We start from the raw sequence: 22,360 nt of genomic DNA, 5'->3' as shown, positions 1-22,360 counted from the left end.
AGAACCCCCTCCTAGTGGCTAATGATGACATAACCAGTCGGGGGAGTGGGGAAGGGGGGCATATCCCCCTCATCCTGACAGTCAGCAGTGGCCTTGTGGCCTGTTTTCTAAATTCTGTCCTGACACCATTGCTCCCCCACCCCCCACCATCCTTGTCTGAATCCTGCCAGGCTCGCAATGTCAGTGACATCTAGTGGCAGTGAGTTCCCCTGGCTAATTATGTAACTTCCCTTGACATTTGCTTTCACAGAGCGTCCCATTGCTCTTGCAACACTGGGGCAGGTGAAGGGGGGGCAAATAGGAGCACCCCCCTCCTTTCATTATATTCTGTACCTATTTCAGCCCTGCTTCTTTCGCTCCTCTTTAAACTAAAGCCTCAGCTTTTTTGTTGGTAAATTGGCCTTTTTCTTGACAGTGTTGTAGAAAAAATTTGCTTCTTTCTAAACATTTCAGGTTTTTGATGAGCAATTTAAAAAAAGCCTTCGAAAAATTACCCCTCCCTCCCCCATTTCTCTACCCTTTGTCCTTTTCTCATCTACTGGAAAGTGGATGGGAAGGGATGGAAAAAACTACACACCCACAGACACATAGACATTTTTGGCTTTTGAAAATTTTTTGCAAGGGGTGAAAACATAAGGGTTCCATGCACCCCCCCAAATTTCCAAGGCAGCTCAATTGTGGGGCTGCTGCTCTTCCTGCTGCCCTTCTAGTGCCAAGGTAGACCAACGCCCTGTCACACTTTAACCCTTAAATGGCCAGCGTTGCCAACGCCCATCACTGCATGGTGAGCCCAGCAGTGGGTGGGTGGGTGAGTTGGAATGGGATCAGTAACGAAGAAACTTCACTTTCGTTAGATAAAGTGCCCACCCTCGGCGTGGAGGAGAAGCCCCAGACCTCGCTCCTCCCAAACACAGCCATGCCAGAATGCAAACAAATATTAAAATCTTGTGATTTTAAAGCAAATCTCATGATTTTGAGGCCTGACTAGTGACTTCTGAGTGTTGGGGCGCAAGAGGGGCACCAAAGCTGATGGGCCCGCTCGGCCTTCTTGCCATCTGGACAGAGGCACCTGTGTGGGACCCGGGGTGGCTCGTGCCTCCCCACACTTGGGACAGACAATACTAAACATCTCATGGCTCCCCGTGGCAGTGCGTGGAGGGAAAGCCGCTCCCGAGCTATGGCCACAGAGTCTTCTTTTAGAAGATGACAGGACAAGGAGTAATGGTCTCAAGTTGCAGTGGGGGAGGGTTTAGGTTGGATATTAGGAAAAACTTTTTCACTAGGAGGGTGGTGAAACACTGGAATGCATTACCTAGGGAGGTGGTAGAATCTCCTTCCTTAGAAGTTTTTAAGGTCAGGCTTGACAAAGCCCTGGCTGGGATGATTTAATTGGGGATTGGTCCTGCTTTGAGCAGGGGGTTGGACTAAATGACCTCCTGAGGTCCCTTCCAACCCTGATATTCTATGATTCTATGATTCAAGGGAGGCAGTGTGGCCTAGTGGGTAAAGCACTGAACTGGGATGCAGCAGACTGGAAGTCTATGTCTGACTCTGCCACTGGGTGATCTTGAGCAAATCCCTTCCCTGCCCTCTGCCTCAGTTTCCCCATGTGTATAGTGGGGATGATGACACTGACCTCCTTTGGGAAGTGTTTTGCTGGACAGTGCTATGTAAGTTGAATAATAATATTCTGGGCTGGCGGGGTAGGGGGCATCTCTCCTCTCTGGGGCATGGGTTCGAATCTGTCCCTGGGGAGCAGTGTCTGACAGTGGGGGTGGCTGTGGAGAGGGGCTCAGTCCAGTTCCTGTTGGGACAGCACCCGCGTTGCCTGCCGGCTGTGGGACCGGCACGCTGGGGCTACAGAGCCTGAGCTCCGCTCTGCCCCTAGATGGGTCCCTTCAGGGCAGGGCCGTTGGCGTGGGAGATGGGGGTGTGACGCAAGCCTTGGGCTCTGGGGCAGTCGAGCTGGCCCTTTCCCCAGTGCTGGAGTCCCCGCCACAAGGCCCAAAGCTCCCCAGGCCTGAATCCTGGCCCCACGGAGCCCGGCTCGAGGTGGGGGGGGCGTTTCCTGCAGCCGCACGGCCTCTCAGGTACAGCCAGTGGCCTTGGCACTCTGGGGCAAGGCAAGTCACTTTCCAGCCCCCACCCCTGGGGCCAGGGGGCACAGGCCAGCCCAGGGCTCTGAGGAAGATGGGGCGCGCCCTCCGCCCCTCTGGTTTAAACGTCTCTCTGTCCCTTCCCCCCGCTCCTTGGCCCCGTGCACAGCTCTCCTCTTTCTGCATCTTCCCCTCCTGCTCTTTAGGATCTGGCCCCCTGGGGTACCCAGGTGTCAAGGAAACCTGCTCCCGGCTGGGGAGCCATGGTTGGCTTTTGGGCCCCAGGCTTCTGCATGGCCCTGGCTAACGAGCCCCCTGGGAGGGCAACGCTGCCCGGCCTGGGCCCTGGGGTCTCGGCAGGAGCTGCCACAGAATGCCAGCAGCAAAGCTGCCAGTGGAGGCTTCTCCAGTGCCCTGCAGAGTGGGGGAACTGGGCTGAACTGGGGCCAGCGTCAAGGCCATGGGAGGGACCAGCCAGGTAAGGGGCTGGGTTCCCCACTGTTTGGCCCTATGGGGATGCTGGCTGAGGGTCCTTGTGCCCATGGCGTTAGAGGGATCACAGGGATGAGGCTCTGGGGGCTGCTGGGAGTTTGGAGAGGGGTCCGTGTTCAGCTCCCATCTCCCCACACACGCTTCTGATCCAGAATGGCCTGGGTGCGAGACCTTCCCCTGGCTGGTGCCGAATGGCCAGTGTTTGCTGGGATGCTTTGGACCCGGCAGCTGCTCCCTGCCCCTGGGGGAGGTTCATCGCTGGGGCAGTGCTGCCAGCCCCAGAGACTGTGGGCCTGGGCCCCACAGCAGATCACTCTGTACTCCACCCCTTGCCCTGCCTGAGAAGGTGGGGAGGGCACTCTTGGCCAGTCCTTGGCTGTCAGCTAATGCCCGTCAGAGCATGGACCCATCCCCCTAGGGACGGGGTTGAGACCCCCAAACTCATGTCACACATAGGCCTGCTGGGCACTGGCAGTGGGGCAATCCCTTCTCTGCCAGGGACTGCGGGGGGAGGCTCTTGGGGCAGAGATGGGACCAGTGGGGCATCCCTGGCACAGTGGGGGAGCAGATCTGTAGTCCTGGCCTGGAGAATCCGTTATCCACCGCTCCTTACCCACTGCCCAGTCTAGGCACCGAAAAGAAACCGTGTGATTGTAGGTGACCTATCGAGTGGCACCTAGTGCGACTCAGAGCAACATGGCTGGCACGAAGGGCTCGGTGAATGGGGAGGACTGGCTGGGAGCGGGGCACTGACTGAGTCACTGGGCTCCCATGGCCAGAAGAATCTCGGCCCTGGCCTTGCACCACCCCAGGGCCCCAATCTCTGCTGAGGCCTTGCCCACCTCCCTGGCAAGAGGCCCAGCAGCCTTGGTCACTCCCAGGACAAGAGTCACTTGTATTCCAGTCACTCAGTTCATCCCTGAGGTTGAGACGTAGCCACCTCTGGGGTGGGGTGCAGGGGCTATTTAGACAGGGATCCTTTGCCCAGCACTGAGATGCAGTCACCTCTGGGGTGGGACGGAGCAGCTCTTTAACAGCCACACAGCACAGTAGATTAGGACAAGTGAAGAATCCCACATCTAGTTGCACTGCGCTGCACAGAGCGTGGGGAGCTGGGCCAGGGAGCCTTGGGGGAGGGATAGCTCAGTGGTTTGAGCATTGGCCTGCTAAACCCAGGGTTGTGAGTTCAATCCTTGAGGGGGCCATTTAGGGATCTGGGGCAAAAATTGGGGATTGGCCCTGCTTTGAGCAGGGGGTTGGACTAGATGACCTCCTGAGGTCCCTTCCAATCCTGATATTCTATGATTCTATGACCAGGCTGCACTGCACATGGGCTCCTTAGTGACAAGCGCTCAGAAACTTAGATTTACAACCCCCAAAATAGCACAAATTGAGCACTATGCTGGGGCCAGCACAGACTAGAAGGGGCAAGTGCCCCCTACTGGGTCCTCCCACCCCACTCACTGCAGCCCCTTGCACCCCATAAGCTCCATCCATGCAGAGTAAGGGGACTGGCACATGGAATTGCAAGCCCAATAGCAAGGATTTCTGATGGCTCTGTAAACTCGGGGCGGGGGAGTGGAGAATTGCTAATATACTTCCTATTTTTAAGAAATGGAAAAAAAACGTGGTCCAGGTATCTACAGGCCTTTTAATTTGACCTCAACTGTCTGCAAGGTCTTGGGACAAATTTTGAGTGAGAAAGTAATGAAGGACAAAGAGGTGAACGGTAACTGGGATAAAATACAACCTGGTTTTACAATCGGTAGGTCCTGCCAGGCCAACCTGATCTGTTTCTCTGCGAAGATAACTGAGGTTTTAGACAAAGGAAATGCAGTAAATCTAATCCAGTGGTTCTCAAACTTTTTGTATTGGTGACCCCTTTCGAACATCAAACCTCTGAGTATGACCCCCCCTTAAAAATTAAAAACCAATGATCTAATCTACCTGGATGTCAATGAGGCATTTGATACAATTGGGAAATTATTAGTTCAATTGGAGAAGATGGGCTTTAATCTGAGAATTGAAAGGTGGATAAGGAACTGGTGAAAAGGACGTGCAGAAAAGGACCTGGGGTTACAGCAGATGAGAAGCTGGAGGTGAGTCAGCAGTGTGCCCGTGTTGCCAAAAAGGCTAACAGCATATTGGGCTGCATTAGTAGGAGCATTGCCCACAGATCGAGGGAAGTGATTATTCCCCTCTATTCAGCACTGGTGAGGGCCTCATCTGGAGTATTGCGTCCAGTTTTGGGCCCCCACTACAGAAAGGATGCGGAAAATTGGAGAGAGTCCAGCGGAGGGCAATGAAAATGAGTAGGGAGCTGGGGCACGTGACTTATGGGGAGAGGCTGAGGGAACTGTGGTTATTTTGTCTGCAGAAGAGAAGAGGGAGGGGGGATTTGATAGCTGTCATGGAGTCCCCAGGCGATGCTCTGGAACTGCTCCCCATGAAGCCAGTCAGGACTCTGGGGAAGTCTCCTGTCTGTGAGCAGACTGTCTGCAGGACACACAGCTCACACAGCTTCCTGGGTCTGACCTCAGAGCATTCAGCATCCTCTGCCCCTCCATGCGCTTCCCACAGCGAGTCTGCTCTGCTGGGGCTCCTGGGGAAGCCAGAGGGTCCTGCACCCCAACTTCGCAGTCAGATGTGACTCTCAGCCAGCCAGTAAAACAGAGGTTTATTAAATGACAGGAACATGGTCTAAAACAGAGCTGGTAGGTGCAGAGAACAGGACTCCTCAGCTGGGTCCATTTTGGGGGGCAGTGAGCCAGACAACCACGTCTGCCCTTCACTCCATGTCCCAGCCAGCCCCAAACTGAAACTCCCTCCAGCCCCTCCTCCTCTGGGCTTTGTTCCTTTCCCGGGCCAGGAGGTCACCTGATTCCCTTGTTCTCCAACCCTTTAGCTCTCACCTTGCAGGGGGGAAGGGCCCAGGCCATCAGTGGCCAAGAAACAGGGTGTCGGCCATTCTCTGTGTCCAGACTCCTGCACACACCTGCCCTCTAGGGCTCTGCAGTGATCAGACACCCTTCTCCCACCACCTAGATACTTAAGAACTGCAAAGGGGAAATTGAGGCACCCCCACACTATTCAGAGGAAACATTAAGAACAGTCCCACTTTGTCAAATCAACACCCCCACCCCAACTTGTCTAGGATTTTATCGGTGGTAGGCATTGGACATGGTGATGGCACTGAACTTCCCATATCCGCACAGAACCGGATTGACCCGTCCTTCTTTGGGACCAGCACCATGGGAGAGGACGGCTGGATCACCCCTAAAGCCAGCATGTCTCCAACCTCTCTCTCCAGGTCCTTGGCTGTTTTCCTAGTGACCCTGAATGGGGAACACCTGATGGAAAGATTGGCTCCTGTTTCCACCTGGTGAACAGCCAGGATAGTGAGCCCGGGCCGGCTGGAGAACAGCTGCCGGTGTGAAGGCAGCACCTCTCTGATCTCTGCCTGCTGGGCAGGGGTTAGCTGGTCTGAGAGGAGAATTGATTCCAGCGAGGGGTCAGCCCCCACCTCAGGGAGGAGTCCCACCAGGGGATCCTCTCCCTTCTCCTCCCACTGCCCACACCCAGCCAGCCCCAACTTCTCCCTGGCCCAGTATGGCTTCATCATGTTGACATGGTGCACCCAGTGGCGGTGTGCCCGGTTGGACAGTTCCACGACATATTTCACTTCATTTACCTGTCTGATGACCTTGAAGGGGCCGTCCCAGGCATCTTGCAGCTTGTGCTTCCTCATGGGGATGAGAAGCATCCCCTGGTCCCTGGTAGTCTAGAAGCAGGCACGTGCTGAGCGGTTGTACCAGACCTTCTGCTTCCCCTGTGCCCTGGCTAGGTTTCCCCTGGCCAAGCCCATGAGCTCCGCGAGCTTTTCCAGACAGGTCAGAACATACTCCATCGGGGGAGGCCTTCCCCCCGCACTCGTCCCTCATCAAGTCGAGGGGTCCCCTCACCCTCCTCCTATTTCCGAAAGGGGAAAACCCTGTAGATTCCTGGGGCACTTCCCTGTATGTGAACAGCAGGTGGGGTAAATACTTCTCCCAGTCCTGTGGGTGCTGGTCCATAAAGGTTTTCAGCCTCATCTTTAGGGTCCCATTGCACCTCTCCCCCAGCCTGTTGGACTGAGGGTGACACGCCGAGGCCCAGGTGTGTCAGACCCCACACTTCTCCCACAAGCACTGGAGCAGGGTTGACATGAAGTTGGACCTCTGGTCTGTAAGGACCTCCTGGGGGAACCCACTCTGCTAAAAACGGTGAGCAGCGCGTCTGCCACGGTGTCTGCCTCCATAGAGGACATGGCCACTGCCTCGGGGTAGCGCAGAGAGAAATCTACCCCCACCAGAATGTATTTCTTCCCCGACCGGGCTGCCCTGCTGAGGGGCCCCACTATGTTCATGGCCACCCTCTGGAAAGGCTCCTCTACGATGGGCAGAGGTCTCAGAGCTGCTTTACACTTCTCCTGGGCCTTCCCCACCCTCTGGCAGGAGTCCCAGGCCCTGCAATTCTGTTGGACGGCGTCAAAGGCCCCGGGCCACTGAAAGTTCTGCAGCAGCCTCTGCCTGGTGCGCCAGATGCCCTGAAAGGGGAATATTGTGGGCCAAGTACAACAGTCTGTGGTGGTACCTCTGGGGGAGGACCACCAATTGCCTCCTGGCTTTCCAAGGTTCAGTTGGCCCTGAACCAGCCCATTCCCGGGACAGGAATCCCTTCTCCCACAGGAATCTCTCCCGGCAGTCCTCCCCCTGGGGTCCTGCACCATTGTGGCCAGCAAGGGCCCTCAGCTTCTCTGAGGAGGGATCCTCCTGCAGCTCCATCTGGAATTTGGCTGCTGGGTTTGAGGGGACAGCCCTGGTTGGCGGTGCCTCAGTTTCCGCACCTTGGGACAGAGGCTCTGGCCCAGCACTGTCAAGCCCTACCCTCGTGCTTCGGTGTGATCCCCGACCCCAGCATAGCCCTATCAACTGCGGCCCCCTGGACCCGCGGTGCCCCCTCTCGGTGGGCTTCTGCCCAGTTGACACCCCGCGGGTTCTACTTGGCTGCCATTTCCTCCATCTTCAGGCATTGAGCCACCTTGTGTCCTTTTTGGCCACAGTAATTACATTTCAGGTCCCTCAAGTCCCATGGGGGGTCGGCCTGCCCCAGCCTTCAGGGGCACCTGTGAGTTGGGCTTCCTGGAGTCCCACCCTGGGGAGGTTTCTGTGTGACTCCCCTTCTGAGTCCCTGATGTGGGTATCCCTCCTGACCCCTATCTGCTGTTCACAAACTCATCCACTAGTGCCCCTGCACTGCGCAGATCTTTAGGCTTCCGGTCCACTAACCACATCTTAAGGTCTGGAGGGCAGATGTCATGCAGCTGCCCCAACCCCACCAGGTTACACACCTCCTCTGCGGTAGTGGCCCTGTGCCCTTCCCCCACCTACGGAGATATTCCCCCAGCAGATTGGTGACCTCCTTGTAAGTGACACCTGGGGTCTTGCGTACACCCCGGAATTGTTTCCTGTACGCCTCGGGGGTCAGTTCAAACTTCAGCAGCAAAGCCTGTTTGAACAGGTCATAGTCCCCCATCTCAATACCATCCATTTGGCTGAAGGGCTCTATGGCCTTGGGATCCAGCAGGGGGGTCAGATAGTGTCAGAACCATACAGCTCAGGGTAGCCTAGAATTCCGCCTTACCTAATGTTGGCCCATTCCCAGCTTCTGGCAAACAGAGGCTAGGTACACTTCAGAGCTTGGTTTTGCATCCCTGCTCATCCTGACTAATTCATGAACTTATCTAGTTCTTTTTTAAACCCTGTTATAGTCTTGGCTTTCACAACTTCCTCTGGCAAGGAGTTCCACAGGTTGACTGTGCATTGTGTGAAGAAATACTTCCTTTTGTTTGTTTTAAACCTGTTGCCTATTAATTTTGTTTGATGACCTCTAGTTCTTGTGTTATGAGAAGCAGAAATAACACTTCCGTATTTACTTTCACCCCCTTAGTCATCTCTTTTCCAAGCTGAAAAGTCCCAGTCTTCTCTCTTCTTATAAGGAAGCTGTTCCATACCCGTAATAATTTTTGTTGCCCCTTTCTGTATCTTTTCCATTTCCAATATATCTTTTTGAGATGGGGCGACCACATCTGCACACAGTATTCAAGATAGGAATGTAGTGTGGATTTATATAGAGGCAATATGATATTAATTCTGCTTATGCTCAAATAAATTGATTAGTCTCTAAGGTGCCACAAGTACTCCTTTTCTTTCTGTTAATGTTGCATTTGTTTAATCACTGTACAGTGCCTAGCACAACAGATCTTTGTCCATGACTAGGGCTCCTGGGCACTATGCTAATACAAATAAATAATAACAATGATGATGCAGAATAGACCTGAGCTTTCCCTCCTGTAGCTGGGCTGGCTCTGCAGAGTTAAGATGAGCAAAATGCAACAAATCCTCCCCCTTCTCATTTTTGTCACGACCCTCACAGCTCTGATTCCAATACACACACACACAGAGAGCAGGCCAACTGAGGAGATGCCATTTTTAGCCAGTCATGTTTCAGAGCAAAAGCACATCATGGGACTGAAGTGACAACTTGCCGGTGGAGTAGTAAACATATTTTCTGATGGGCAACCAAATCTGAGATTCAGGTTGACTCTAGACTGTGCAGTCCTTTAAATTCTGTCTTATTTAGACTTATAATCTTGGGGGGGAAGGATTTTTTTAGATGGCTGATGCATTCAAATTGTGTGAATTGCAGTGAAGACAGGAGAGAATCTAACTCTTTGTGTTTTTGGTTTGTTTGTTTTAACTAAAACATCAGGAACCAAGTTCTTCATACAGATCATGAGCCACAAGGTAGGTATAAAAGTGTTGACCTCTCAGGCAGGTGGAGGGGCTCAGGATAGAGTATTACTTTAAGCGTGTATAAGAAAAGATAACTGAGCTGCCCAACCTTTGTGAGCCAGGAAGGCTGGAGTGGGGGCGTAACTCAGCTGTGTGTGGTTCCTTTTATTTATTTAGTGTATGCGATCCAGCTAAGCCTCAGCCTTCTTATCAGTGATGTTCAAGGCATGAAGACCTCCAGGAAGTTGCCATTTTGCAGTCCTCCACAGTGTGTGCATCATGGTTTGTGGGTTCCCACATTGACCTAGTGGACTATGTCCCCCAGCTGCAGCATGTCTGTGGTCTGGAGAAATGGATGATCCAACTAGCAGATCAGATTTGCTGTGTGGGGTACAAACTGGTTACAAAGCTACAGTCATGTCTTGTGCAGCCAGGGCCTAAATCAGTTTCCTGGGGATCATCCCAGTGAAGTGACTGTTCTTATTAAGGCCCTGTCCTTGCCATAATTCATAATTGACTTTATTACCAGTGGCTGGCTCCAAAATGCGTTTTGCTACAGACGCAACATGGTTAATATCCTGTTAGTACTAGGGCTGTCAAGCAATTAAAAAATGTAATCACACACTTAAAAATAATAGAATACCATTTAAATATTTGTGGATGTTTTCTACATTTTCAAATATATTTATTTCATTTACAACACAGAATACAAAGTGTACAGTGCTCACTTACATTTCTTTTTTATGACAAATATTTATACTGTACAAAAAGACAAAAGAAATAGTGTTTTTCACTTCACCTAATACAAGTAATATAGTGCAATCTCTTTATCACGAAAGTAGAACTCACAAATGTAGAATTATGTACAAAAAATTTGCATTCTCGAACAAAACGATGTAAAACTTTAGAGCCTACAAGTACACTCAGTCTTACTTCTTGCTCAGCCAATTGCTAAGACAAACAAGTTTGTTTACATTTGCAGGAGAGAATGTGTCCATGCTGATGATGAGTTCTGCTCAATAACGATCCAAAGCAGTGTGGCCCAACACATGTTCACTTTCATCATCTGAGTTAGATGCCACCAGCAGAAGGTTGATTTTCTCTTTTGGTGGCTTGGATCTGTAGTTTCCACATTGGAGTATTGCTCTTTACAGACTTCTGAAAGCATGCTCCACACCTCGACCCTCTCAGACTTCGGAAGGCACTTCAGATTCTTAAACCTTGAGTCGAGTACTGTAGCTATCTTTAGAAATCTCAGATTGGTACCTTCTTTGCGTTTGGTCAGATCTGCAGGGCAAGTGTTCTTCAAATGAACAACCTGTGCTGGGTCATCATCCGTGACTGCTATAACAGGGAATCTGTGGCGGCGTGCAGTGAAACAGCGCAGGGGGCGCACCGCTCTCCCCCAAGGAGTTCAGTCACACACATTATATTTTTAACAAGTGTCATCCGCATGGAAGCACGTCCTCTGGAACGGTGGCCGAGGCATGAAGGGGCATATGAATGTTCAGCATCTCTGGCGTGTAAATACCTTGCAATGCCGGCTACAAAAGTGCCATACAAATGCCTGTTCTCACTTTCGGGTGACATTGTGAATAAGAAGTGGGCAGCATATCTCCCGTAAATGTCAACAGACTTGTTTCTCTCAGTGATTGACTGAACAAGAAGTAGGAGTGAGTAGACTTGTAAGGTCTAAAGTTTTACATTGGTTTGTTTTTGGGTGCAGTTACGTAACAAAAAAATCTACATTTGTAAGTTGCACTTTCACGATAAAGAGATTGCACCTCAGTACTTGTATGAGGTGAATTGAAAAATACGATTTCTTTTGTTTATCATTTTTACAGTGGAAATATTTGCAATAAATAGAATAGAGTGAGCACTGTACCTTTTGTATTCGGTGTTGTAACTGAAATCAATATATTTGAAAATGTAGAAAACATCCCAAAATGTGTAATACACAATAGAATACCAATTGAAATATAACTGCGATTCATTTTTTTAATAATTTTTTTTGAGTTAATGGCGTGAGTTAACTGTGATTAATCGACAGCCCTAATTAGTACCATGGTCAGGTAAGGGTGCTGCCCTCTCCAGAGGCATAGCCAGGTGTATGGTGTTGGTTTGAGGCATTGGGGACTTTTTCCCCCCTTAGTAGTTCATGGATGCACGGGCTTGGTGCTCTGGAACCAGTGAATGAAGTTCAGGGCTTGTCTACGCTTCCGCTTAAGTTGATGTAACTTATGTCGGTCACGGACATGAAAAAGCCACCCCCCTGAGCTGTCCACACCGGCGCTAAGTCAGTGGGACACACTCTCATTCTGTCATAGCTTCCAACTTTCGCTGAGGTGGAGTAATTATGCTGACAGGAAAGCGCTGTCTGGTCTTCACAGTGCGTTTACACTACTGCCCTACATTAGCGCAGCTGCAGTGAGTCTGGTGAAGACTAGCCCCCGGACCAGGACCCTCTTGCAGTGTGGCTACCCCTCGGGGCACACTCTCACTAGGACAAGCCTCCTGGGCTTCAGCTCCTCCTTGGTCTGACCTCGGAGCATTCAGCATCCCTGTCTCACGCCATAAGCTCCCTGCAGTGAGCCACCTGAATAGGACACCTGGGGAAACCTTACACGCCCTCCAAAGGGGCCATGCACCCCCGACTTCAGCAGTCAGGAGTGACTCTCAGCCAGCGGTGTAAAACAGAAGGGTTTATTAGTTGTCTGGAACACAGCATAGAGCAGAATCTTGTTAGCACAGAAAGCAGGAAGTTACAGCAAAGTTCATCTTGAGGAGACCCAGAGCCACAGGTTCTCCTCCTGAGTCCCAAACCAGGAGTCTGACCAGCCTCCAGCAGCCCACCTTCAGTCACACCCAGTTGCCCCTCCTCCATCCTGTATGCTGTTCCACAAGCAAACCGGTCACCTGGCCTCCACCTCTCTTTGTTCTCCAATTCCTCCCACTGGCTCTTGCAGAGGATGGGCCCCGGCAATCAGTTGCCAAGATACATCTATTGTCTGGGCCCAGGGAGCTAGAAGGCACTTGCACCTTCCCTCTCGGGGTATCTGCAAAGGTCACACACCCTTATCCCACCACCTAGATACTTGTGCAACACAATGGGAAAACTGAGGCGTGCACAGTATTCATACAAACACTAAGACACTTTCCACTTCGTCACAAGTAGCCATTTGTCCTAAGTACCTATGTCAGTCTTTCTCAATGGCCTGTCCCTCAGATCTCCCTGACACTGTTTAGAAAAGCTGCAAGCTTTGGATTCACCAAGGGCAAGTCATGCCTGACCAGCCTGATTGCCTTCCAGGATGAGATACCTGGCTCTGTGGATATGGGGAAAGCAGTGCATGTGATATATCTTGACTTTAGCAAAGCTTTTGGTACGGTCTCCCACAGTATTCTTGCCAGCAAGTTAAAGCAGTACGGATTGGATGAATGGACTATAAGGTGGATAGAAAGCTGGCTAGATTGTTGGGCTCAACAGGTAGTGATCAATGGCTCCAAGTCTAGTTGGCAGCTGGTATGAAGAAGAGTGCCCCAGGGGTCAATCCTGGGGCTGGTTTTGTTCAACATCTTTATTAGTGATCTGGATGATGGGATTAATTGCACCCTCAGCAAGTTTGCAGGTGACACTAAACTGGGGGGAGAAGTAGATACACTGGAGGGTAGGGAAGGGTCCAGAGTGACCTAGACAAATTGGAGGATTGGGCCAAGAGAAATCTGATAAGGTTCAACAAGGACAAGTGCAGAGTTCTGCACTAAGGAAGGAAGGAAGGAAATCCCATGCACTGCTACAGACAGGGGACCGACTGGCTAAGCAGCAGTTCTGCAGAAAAGGACCTGGGGATGACAGTGGATGAGAAGCTGGATATGAGTCAGCAGTGTGCCCTTGTTGCCAAGAAGGCCAATGGTATATTGGGCTGTATTAGTAGGAGCATTGCCAGCAGATGGAGGGAAGTGGTTATTCCCCTCCATTTGGCACTGGTGAGGCCACACCTGGAGTGTTGCGTCCAGTTTTGGTCTCCCCACTACAGAACAGATGTGGACAAATTGGAGGGAGTCCAGCGGAGGGCAACGAAAATTATTAAGGAGCTGGGGCACATGACTTATGAGGAGAAGCTGAGGGAACTGGGGTTATTTAGTCTGCAGAAGGGAAGAGTGAGGGGGAATTTGATAGCAGCCTTTAACTACCTGAAAGGGGGTTACAAAGAGGATGGAGCTAGGCTGTTCAAAGTGGTGGCAGATGACAGAACAAGAAGCAATGGTCTCAAGTTGCAGCGGGGGAGGTCTAGGTTGGATATTAGGAAACACTATTTCACTAGGAGGGTGGTGAAACACTGGAATGGGTTCCCTAGGGAGATGGTGGAAACTCCATCCTTAGAGGTTTTTAAGGCCCGGCTTGACAGAGCCTTGGCTTGGATGATTTAGTTGGTGTTGGTCTTGCTCTGAGCAGGGGGTTGGACTAGATGACCTCCTGAGGTCCCTTCCAACCCTGATATTCAATGATTCTAAGCTGGTCCCTGGTATCAAAAAGGTTGAAAAATACTGATTTATGTAATCAATCTGGCCCGTCCTCCTTACTTCCAGCTATCTAGAAAACCTCCCACAGTCCATTGGCCCATGTTACTTCTGTGCATGCCCTCTGTACATTGATACAAATGCGGATAAATAGCATGGAAGGTGTGAGGGGAGACACATTTGTGATGGCAAGAAAACTGCTGCATGGACACAAACTGAATCCTGAAGAAGAGGTCTATGTATGCTTGAAAGCTTGTGTGTCTCACTTTCAGAAGTTGGTCCTCCCCTACCTTGTCCCTTCTGTGTAACTGTTAAGTGATTAAGGTGACTCGTGCCTGTCTCTGGGTCATAGTATGGACTAGGAGGGAACATTTTCAAAAAGTGCCTGTGACTTAGACCCTCACTATGTTCAGAGAGTCTTGGGCTCTTAAGCACCTGCCAACCTCTGCACCTTACAGGGCCAAGTGCACTGTAGTGCAAATTGCATCCTTAACTCCAGACATGTTTGTTTTAGTTTGATGTTTTTCCAAATCCAGCAGAGATGGCCTTGGAGTCTGAAGGTAAATGCAAAAGGATTTACTTCAGAATGCCTTGCTTCTGCCAATCCTTAGCATGTCACTGCGGTACAACTAGTTAATTTGGTAGCTTCAAGGGTTTTTATAGTAATGTTTATTTCCAGCTCACTGTTCTGCATAAGTATAGTCATTAATATGTACCGGCCACTCTGCACTACTGATTGCGCTTTCCTCATTTTTAATGGAATATTCCACTCACCCAAAATCCAAAGTGAATTTGGTTGGGTACACACAATGAGTGCCAACTTAGCAGTTTAGCATTTTTATCTCGGCTATTAAAAATTGATGGCTTAACCCCGTTAGAGGGCAGCTCCAGTAGCTAGTATGCTTTCACTCTTGTTAATTGTGTTGATGATGAACTTAGATCTTGTTTTACAGAATGTTTTCTTTTGTCTTTTTATTCCTTCTCTTCCAGTTGATGCTTTGGATCCAGAGAGGTTAATACAATGTCCCTATGATAAGTATCATCGAATCAGGGCCTGTTGGTTTCCCTATCATCTGATAAAGTGCAGGAAGGTAGGATGCATCCGATGAAGTGAGCTGTAGCTCACGGAAGCTTATGCTCAAATAAATTGGTTAGTCTCTAAGGTGCCACAAGTACTCCTTTTCTTTTTGTGAATACAGACTAACATGGCTGTTACTCTGAAGGTAGGATGGGATGTTAAGGTCTCTAATGCACTTGGGAAATCATGTTTTTGTAAATGCTTATGCATGGTGAGCTCGGTATGCTGTGCTGCCTTTTGCTAGAAGGATGCCTTCACTTGCTATTAGGCTGGAAAAAAGAAGCCGTCTTGATTTCATATTTATATCGCTCATCCATTTACCACTTATTAAAAGCATCCAGTTCATATTTAGTAATGCCCTTCAGATCAGTGCATTTACCCTGAAGAAAGGTGAAACAGGTTCTTCAGAATACCTAGCTCAGTGATGGGATCCTATTCTCTTCCAACAGTTCACTCATGGGACCAGGCTATTTACTTCCCACTTCAGGCAATGGAGCAAATGCAGCCAGTGTTATATGGATGCCTTCTGGCTGGCCAAAGCAGAAGTGATCTGATGTTGCAGTTAATTCTTTACTTTGCAATCGGAGCAGGAGAGCTGCTAAGCCATCTTTTTTCATCTTGCTAATAACTCTATTCAGTGTACATCTGTCTGCAAGTCCCTCTTCGCAGTCTTCTATCCTAGGCGAGAATGCTGTATATTTAAGAGGAGAATCTGCTCCTTTCTTTTGTCCTCTCAGTCTAGTATCTTATTTTAAGCTCTCCAGTGCTAGTGTATATTAGTTGTACAGGTATAAGCACACTTATACTGGTATAACTGCCTCCACGAGTTAAGATGATGTACTGGTATGATGGTATTGGTTAGGAATCACACCCCTAGCCAACATCGCTACAGTGATAGAAAAGCCATGCAGAGCAAGCCTGAGCAGTGGGTTCGTCCTCTTTGTATTCTTGCTCTTTTCTAAGGGTAAAGGTTCTTTATTCAGTGGGGGACAGTAGTGCTCTTCTATGTCCACACTAGTTTACCTATACTGGCAAAATGCTCCCAATATAGACGTGGCCTCAGCTGGAACATTGAGTAACTTCCCTCCTGTTTCAGAAGGGTTAAATTAACTGCAAAGACTTAAGCTCTAGCGCAGGCAGAGACTTATCATAGAATATCAGGGTTGGAAGGGACCTCAGGAGGTCATTTAGTCCAACCCCCTGCTCAAAGCAGGACCAATCCCCAATTAAATCATCCCAGCCAGGGCTTTGTCAAGCCTGACCTTAAAAGCCTCTAAGGAAGGAGATTCCACCACCTCCCTAGGTAACCCATTCCAGTGCTTCACCACCCTCCTGGTGAAAAAGTTTTTCTTAATATCCAACCTAAACCTCCCCCACTGCAACTGGAGACCATTACTCCTTGTTCTGTCATCAGCTACCACTGAGAACAGTCTAGAGCCATCCTCTTTGGAACCCCCTTTCAGGTAGTTGAAAGCAGCTATCAAATCCCCCCCTCCTTCTTCTCTTCCGCAGACTAAACAATCCCAGTTCCCTCAGCCTCTCCTCATAAGTCACGTGTTCCAGTCCCCTAATCATTCTTGTTGCCCTCCGCTGGACGTTTTCCAATTTTTTCACATCCTTCTTGTAGTGTGGGGCCCAAAAGTGGACACAGTAGTCCAGATGAGGCCTCACCAATGTCGAGTAGAGGGGAACGATCACGTCCCTCGATCTGCTGGCAATGCCCCTACTTATACATCCCAAAATGCCATTGGCCTTCTTGGCAGCAAGGGCACATTGTTGACTCATATCCAGCTTCTCGTCCACTGTAACCCCTAGGTCCTTTTCCGCAGAACTGCGGCCAAGCCTTTTGGTCCCTAGTCTGCAGCGGTGCATGGGATTCTTCCCTCCGAAGTGCAGGACTCTGCACTTGTCCTTGTTGAACCTCATCAGATTTCTTTTGGCACAATCCTCCAACTTGTCTAGGTCCCTCTGTATCCTATCCCTACCCTCCAACCTATCTTCTTCTCCTCCCAGTTTAGTGTCATCTGCAAACTTGCTGAGGGTGCAATCCACGCCATCCTCCAGATAATTTATGAAGATATTGAACAAAACCGGACCCAAGACCGACCCTTGGGGCACTCCACTTGATACTGGCTGCCAACTAGATATGGAGCCATTGATCACCACCCATTGACCCCGACAGTCTAGCCAGCTATCTATCCACCTTATAGTCCGTTCATCCAGCCCATACTTCTTTAACTTGCTGGCAAGAATATTGTGGGAGACCATGTCAAAAGCTTTGCTAAAGTCAAGGAATAACACATCCACTGCTTTCCCCTCATCCACAGAGCCAGTTATCTCATCATAGAAGGCAATTAGATTAGTCAGGCATGACTTGCGCTTGGTGAATCCATGCTGACTGTTCCTGATCACTTTCCTCTTGTAAGCAGAATCGGGATGAGCTCCACCCTGACATCTGGTGGTGAGGTGTGGCAAGTTGTGGAAAAGAACTTCAGGGGCCGATCTCATTTGCATAGGCACACCCACCCCGCCTAGAATGAGGCCATAGCTGCCCAAATGGTCACTTTGGCTGCTGTGGGATCCCCATTGTCTCTGTTATTGGGGCAGGAAGAATAAATTGTTATGACCCTGATTATGGGAATCAAGGACAGGGGAACTGTACTTGGCCTTTTGTTATGATGGAGGGACTCGCCATCAACTAAGTACCACTCACTAGGCAAGGGACCTGGGTTCCAAAACGCTGTGAAGGGAGAGAGGCTGGGGATGGGTATTAATATTTGGTGGCATGCCCCCCCCCTTGTGAGGGCTTTACATGCTAATTGCACTTCCTCCTCTTTCCACTATAATTTTGATTCTATTAGGAGTCTAGTTACAGGCTGCTGAGCTGGCTCAACCATTAGAAGAAAACCACTCGCCCCCTTCAGGCGAAAGCCAGGTGGCATAGCTCCAGGCCCAAGGTGACAGCATGAAGCAGAGTTCAAATCAGAGTCCTGGTGTTACCGTAACACCGGCATGGCAGTCGGTGGCAGGTTGCCAAAGCTCAGGCTCCAGGCCCCGCCCTGCCCTCACCCTGTAGCCCCCTTATCGGCCAGGGAGAGCCTACAGATAACGAGGGATCAATGAAGAGCAGCCGCCCTCTATCCCACACAGGCTCACAGACGAGCCCGGGATGCTGTTAACAGCCACCCAAGGGACAAAGGGTGTTGGATCAATGGGCCCCAGATTCCTGCCAGGGCAGCCATCTCCTCTCACCCCAAAGCTCTGGCACAGAAGGAAAGGCTGCCTGGGAGAACCCCTTGGCAGGGAGCTTTGCTCAGGACGCAAGGGTCCCTCTGCCGGCTCTCGTGCAGGGTGTCCACTGAGGCATGGGGCAGAAGCAGTCAGGTTAATCCAGTTCTGGATTGCCTTTGCACTGCAGCAGCAGCCTCTGAAGACTGATCAGCAAGCGAGGCCACGCCCTGATAAGAGGGCTGGACAGACAGATGCTGTGTGGAAAGGCCAAGCAAAGTGCCCGTGGCCTTCCCCACCCCACCAGCCCAGCCTTCCCTGCCCAGCATCTGCCAATCCCAGCCTAGCCTTTGCCCCTTCTAGCCCACCGCCCATGCCCCCCATGTCCCAGCCCCCCAATTTTTCCCACCCACCACCTGCTTCCCCCAACCCAGCCTCCCGCAACCAACACCCCCTCAACTTCCCACCCAGTGCCTGCCACCCTCCTTCCAGCACCTGCTGCTGCCACCGCCCCACCCCCTTCCCCACAAGCCTTCCCTGACACCCTCAGCCAGCCTTCCCTCCCCCCACCCAGTCAGTCTTCCCCACTTGCCACCTCACTCTCTCCAGCCTGCCCTGCCCCACCCAGCATCCCACCCCACAACCCACCCTTTCCCACCCAGTGGCTCAGCTAGGCCTTGCAGCTCCCCTCATTAACAGTGGCAGCTACTTCAGAGGACATCTCTGTGCTGGTTGTTGCTGGCGTACTTTGGAGCTAATAGGCACACAGAGCCCACCATCTATGCAGCGTCACCAGCTTCAGAGCTCAGAAGTGAGGCCCCCAAAATCATGGGATTACAAAACTGATCAGTTTGGGTTCTTTATTTATCCCTCCATGGAGCTGCTGGACTGTGCTCCCCAGCCATGAGCACTAGACACCGACTTCATTGGCGAAGCAAAAACTGGAATTCTCACAAATTCACATGACTCCAGGAGCTGGGACTTTAAGAAAGCCACCAGTTCTCCTGAGAGTCAGTGACCTTGGCTGTGCTCAGGGGAGGCTCAGCTCTGTTCCCAGGTGCCCAGCTGTGCCCTGCTTGGGAGCACTCTGTCACAAGTGTGATACTGGGGAGAAAGGAGCACACAAGGGGCATGGCCCATACCTGAGAGACAGCTGGACACATTTCCATGTGCAGCATCAGGTTTAAAATGTACCAGACCTTAATAAAGTGGGAATTTTCTGTAACATTTTTAAATAATTCTATGCATGCCTCAGTTTCCCTCTGTACTTCACACTGTTACCCAATGGGTCTGGAGGGTTAAAATGCCCATGGGGCAAAGCAGGAGACATGAGGTTCCTGGACTTTCAGAAAGCCTTTGACAAAGAGCCTTTGGTGGGGGTCCTAAGCAAAGTAAGCAGTCACGGGATAAGAGGGAAAGTCCTCTCACGGATCACTAACTTAAAAGACAGGAAGCAAAGGATAGGAATAAATGGTCAATATTCAGCATGGAGAGAGGTAAACAGTGGTGTCCCCCAGGGATCTGTACGGGGACTAGTGATGTTCAACATATTCATAAATGATCTGGAAAAGGGGGTAAATGGTGATGTGGCAAAAAGTGCAAATGATAGAAACTTACTCAAGACAGATAAGTCCAAAGCAGACCGTGAAGAATTACAAAGGAACCTCAGACAACTGGGTGACTGGGCAACAAAATGGCAGATGAAATTCCATGTTGGTAAGTGCAAAGTAATGCTCATTGGAAAACATAATCCCAACGATACATATAAAATGAGGGGGGTTTATCATATCAATGATGAGCTGTTACTACTCAAGAAAGATCCTGGGGTCACTGTGGATAGTTCTCTGAAAGCATCTGCTCAGTGTGCAGCACCAGTCAAAAAAGCGAACAGAATATTAGCAGGGATCAGCACTGTCGACTTTGGGCCTGCAGAGGGATCCGTCAAGTCTGGTGCCACTGGACCCTCCTGCTAGAGAGTGCCAGGTGGAGGAGCAGGAGCTCCCTTCCATCCTGGACACGTTTGAGGTGGCCAGGGACTTGATTGCCATGATGGCACCGCAGTTTCCCACCAGGCAAGATAGACCTCCGGCCCCACAAGGCACGGCGCCGTCCAGAAGCAAGCCCATGATGATGAAGCTCTGCTCGCCTTCCCCACGGCACCATCCTCCGACACTGTCCTGCTTGGACCACCCTGCCAGATTGGCTGAAGAAGTTAGCTGTCTGGTTCTTAAACTCAGCAGCAGCAGTCGCTCGCTGGGTGCTCAGTGATTCTCTGCCTCCCTGGGCTCAGCTCTTGCCAAGCCCTGCTTCTTCTCTGTTCCTCCACAGCTTCAGCCCAGATCCTGTCCTACACCCAGCCTTGCTCCTGCCTCAGAACCAGCCCTGCTCCCTTCTTCCCTGCCCCCGGTGATCCGGTTCTGACCCTTGGCTCTGATTCCTGACTCCGACTCTCTCTTGATTCTAGAGTGACCAGATATCCCGATTTGATAGGAACAGGCCTGATCTGGGAGTCTTTTTCTTATATAGGTTCCTATTACCCCACCCCCATCCCAATTGTTCACATTTGCTGTCTGGTCACCCTACTTGATTCTTGGCTCTGCCATTTGGATTCTGACTCTAGTTCGAATCTTGGGATCTGCTTCTTGGTTTTGGCCCCGTCTCAATCCCTGCTTTTGGCTTTTGGACACTCACCACTAGGCATGACTCCCAGTCTGACCACTATGCCTGACCACCTACAACCCGGTCTCCTGACATGTGCTCAGTCTGGTTTGTGGTTTAACCATCTGATGAGTTCCATGTAACCTTGTGCATGTCTTTGTGAGGAAACCAAGTATCACCAATAATCAGTGCATGTTACTGCACAGCGGTTCTCAAACTGTGGGTCGGGATCCCTTTTTAATAGGGTCACCAGGGCTGGAGTTAGACGTGCCTGGGCCCAGGGCTGAAGCCCAAGCCTGAGCCCTGGGAAGCAGGGCTGAGACTTGGGCTTCAGCCCTGGGATCAGGTTACAGCTCCCCCCACCCCCTGCCTGGGCCTGAAGCCCTTGGGTTTTGACTTTGGCCCCTTCTGGCCCGGGGGAGCTAGGGTTTGGGTGGGCTCAGGGTTTGGTTCTCCCTCCTGGGGTCGCATAGTAATTTTTGTTGTCAGAAGGGGGTCGTGGTGCAATGAAGTTTGAGAACCCCTGTTATAGCAAGTTCTCATCTTTCTCTATTAGCGTTTGCCATCCTAATGCCATGTGGGAAGTGGTTTTGTTTTGCTGTATGGGGTGGCTTGCTGCATCAGGGCCTCTAGTGGTGGAGCACGTACGGGCTCTGGCTGGGAGTTCAGATGTGGGAGGTCAGTGGGGACACTGGGGCATGGCCACTCGGTATCTCGAGGGGATGGAAGACCACGAGTGTCGATGAAGCCCCCTCGCACTAGGCCCAGGTGTCCTTGCCCCCCCCCTCCGGCCTGGAGGCACTCGCAGCAGCTCTGTGTACTAGGCCCAAGTGTCCTTGGGCCCCGGCCTGGAGGCACTCGCAGCAGTTATGCTGAGGATCTGCAACAATATGTTGCAGAGTCAGACTGCCTGAAACGAAACAAGGCCAAACAGGGCAGATATGGAAGACCAATGCTGAATAAAGCAGCTTTATGTATGGTTTAACAAATGATACAGAGAACAAGGGAACTAGCTGGGAACTGGATTGGCTGGCTATGTGGATACTTAGGGCAGCTTGCTATTGGATAGGTATGCTGGGAAAAAGGATGTATAAAAGCCTGTGTAACTTCCTGCTCTGGGTGCAGGATTGGAGATTTTATTCTCCCTGTACCTTTTTGCAGCTGCAAATAAACTTTTCTGCTTCTTCACCCCTGTGTGATTATTGGGTGTTGCACACCGGGTAACGAACCAACCTCAGCTGTTGTTTAGCCTCTCGGCACTGGGTGCCGGCAACAATGCAACAATGCCGGCAAAAAGTGTCATGTTTTCTCTAGTGACGTGCTAACATATTTTGTCACCAGGATAAATAATTCTAATGAATTACCACAGATTTACATTGGTGTAACTGAAATTATGCATTCAATATCCTGTTTCAGGTTAGTAAAAATAAAAGAATGCTGTGGGTTTTGCGGAC

The sequence above is a fragment of the Lepidochelys kempii genome, chromosome 20 (assembly GCF_965140285.1).
Source record: "Lepidochelys kempii isolate rLepKem1 chromosome 20, rLepKem1.hap1, whole genome shotgun sequence".
NCBI lineage: Eukaryota > Metazoa > Chordata > Testudines > Cheloniidae > Lepidochelys > Lepidochelys kempii.
The sequence above is the reverse complement of the archived record's forward strand: the minus strand, read 5'-3'. Positions refer to the sequence as shown.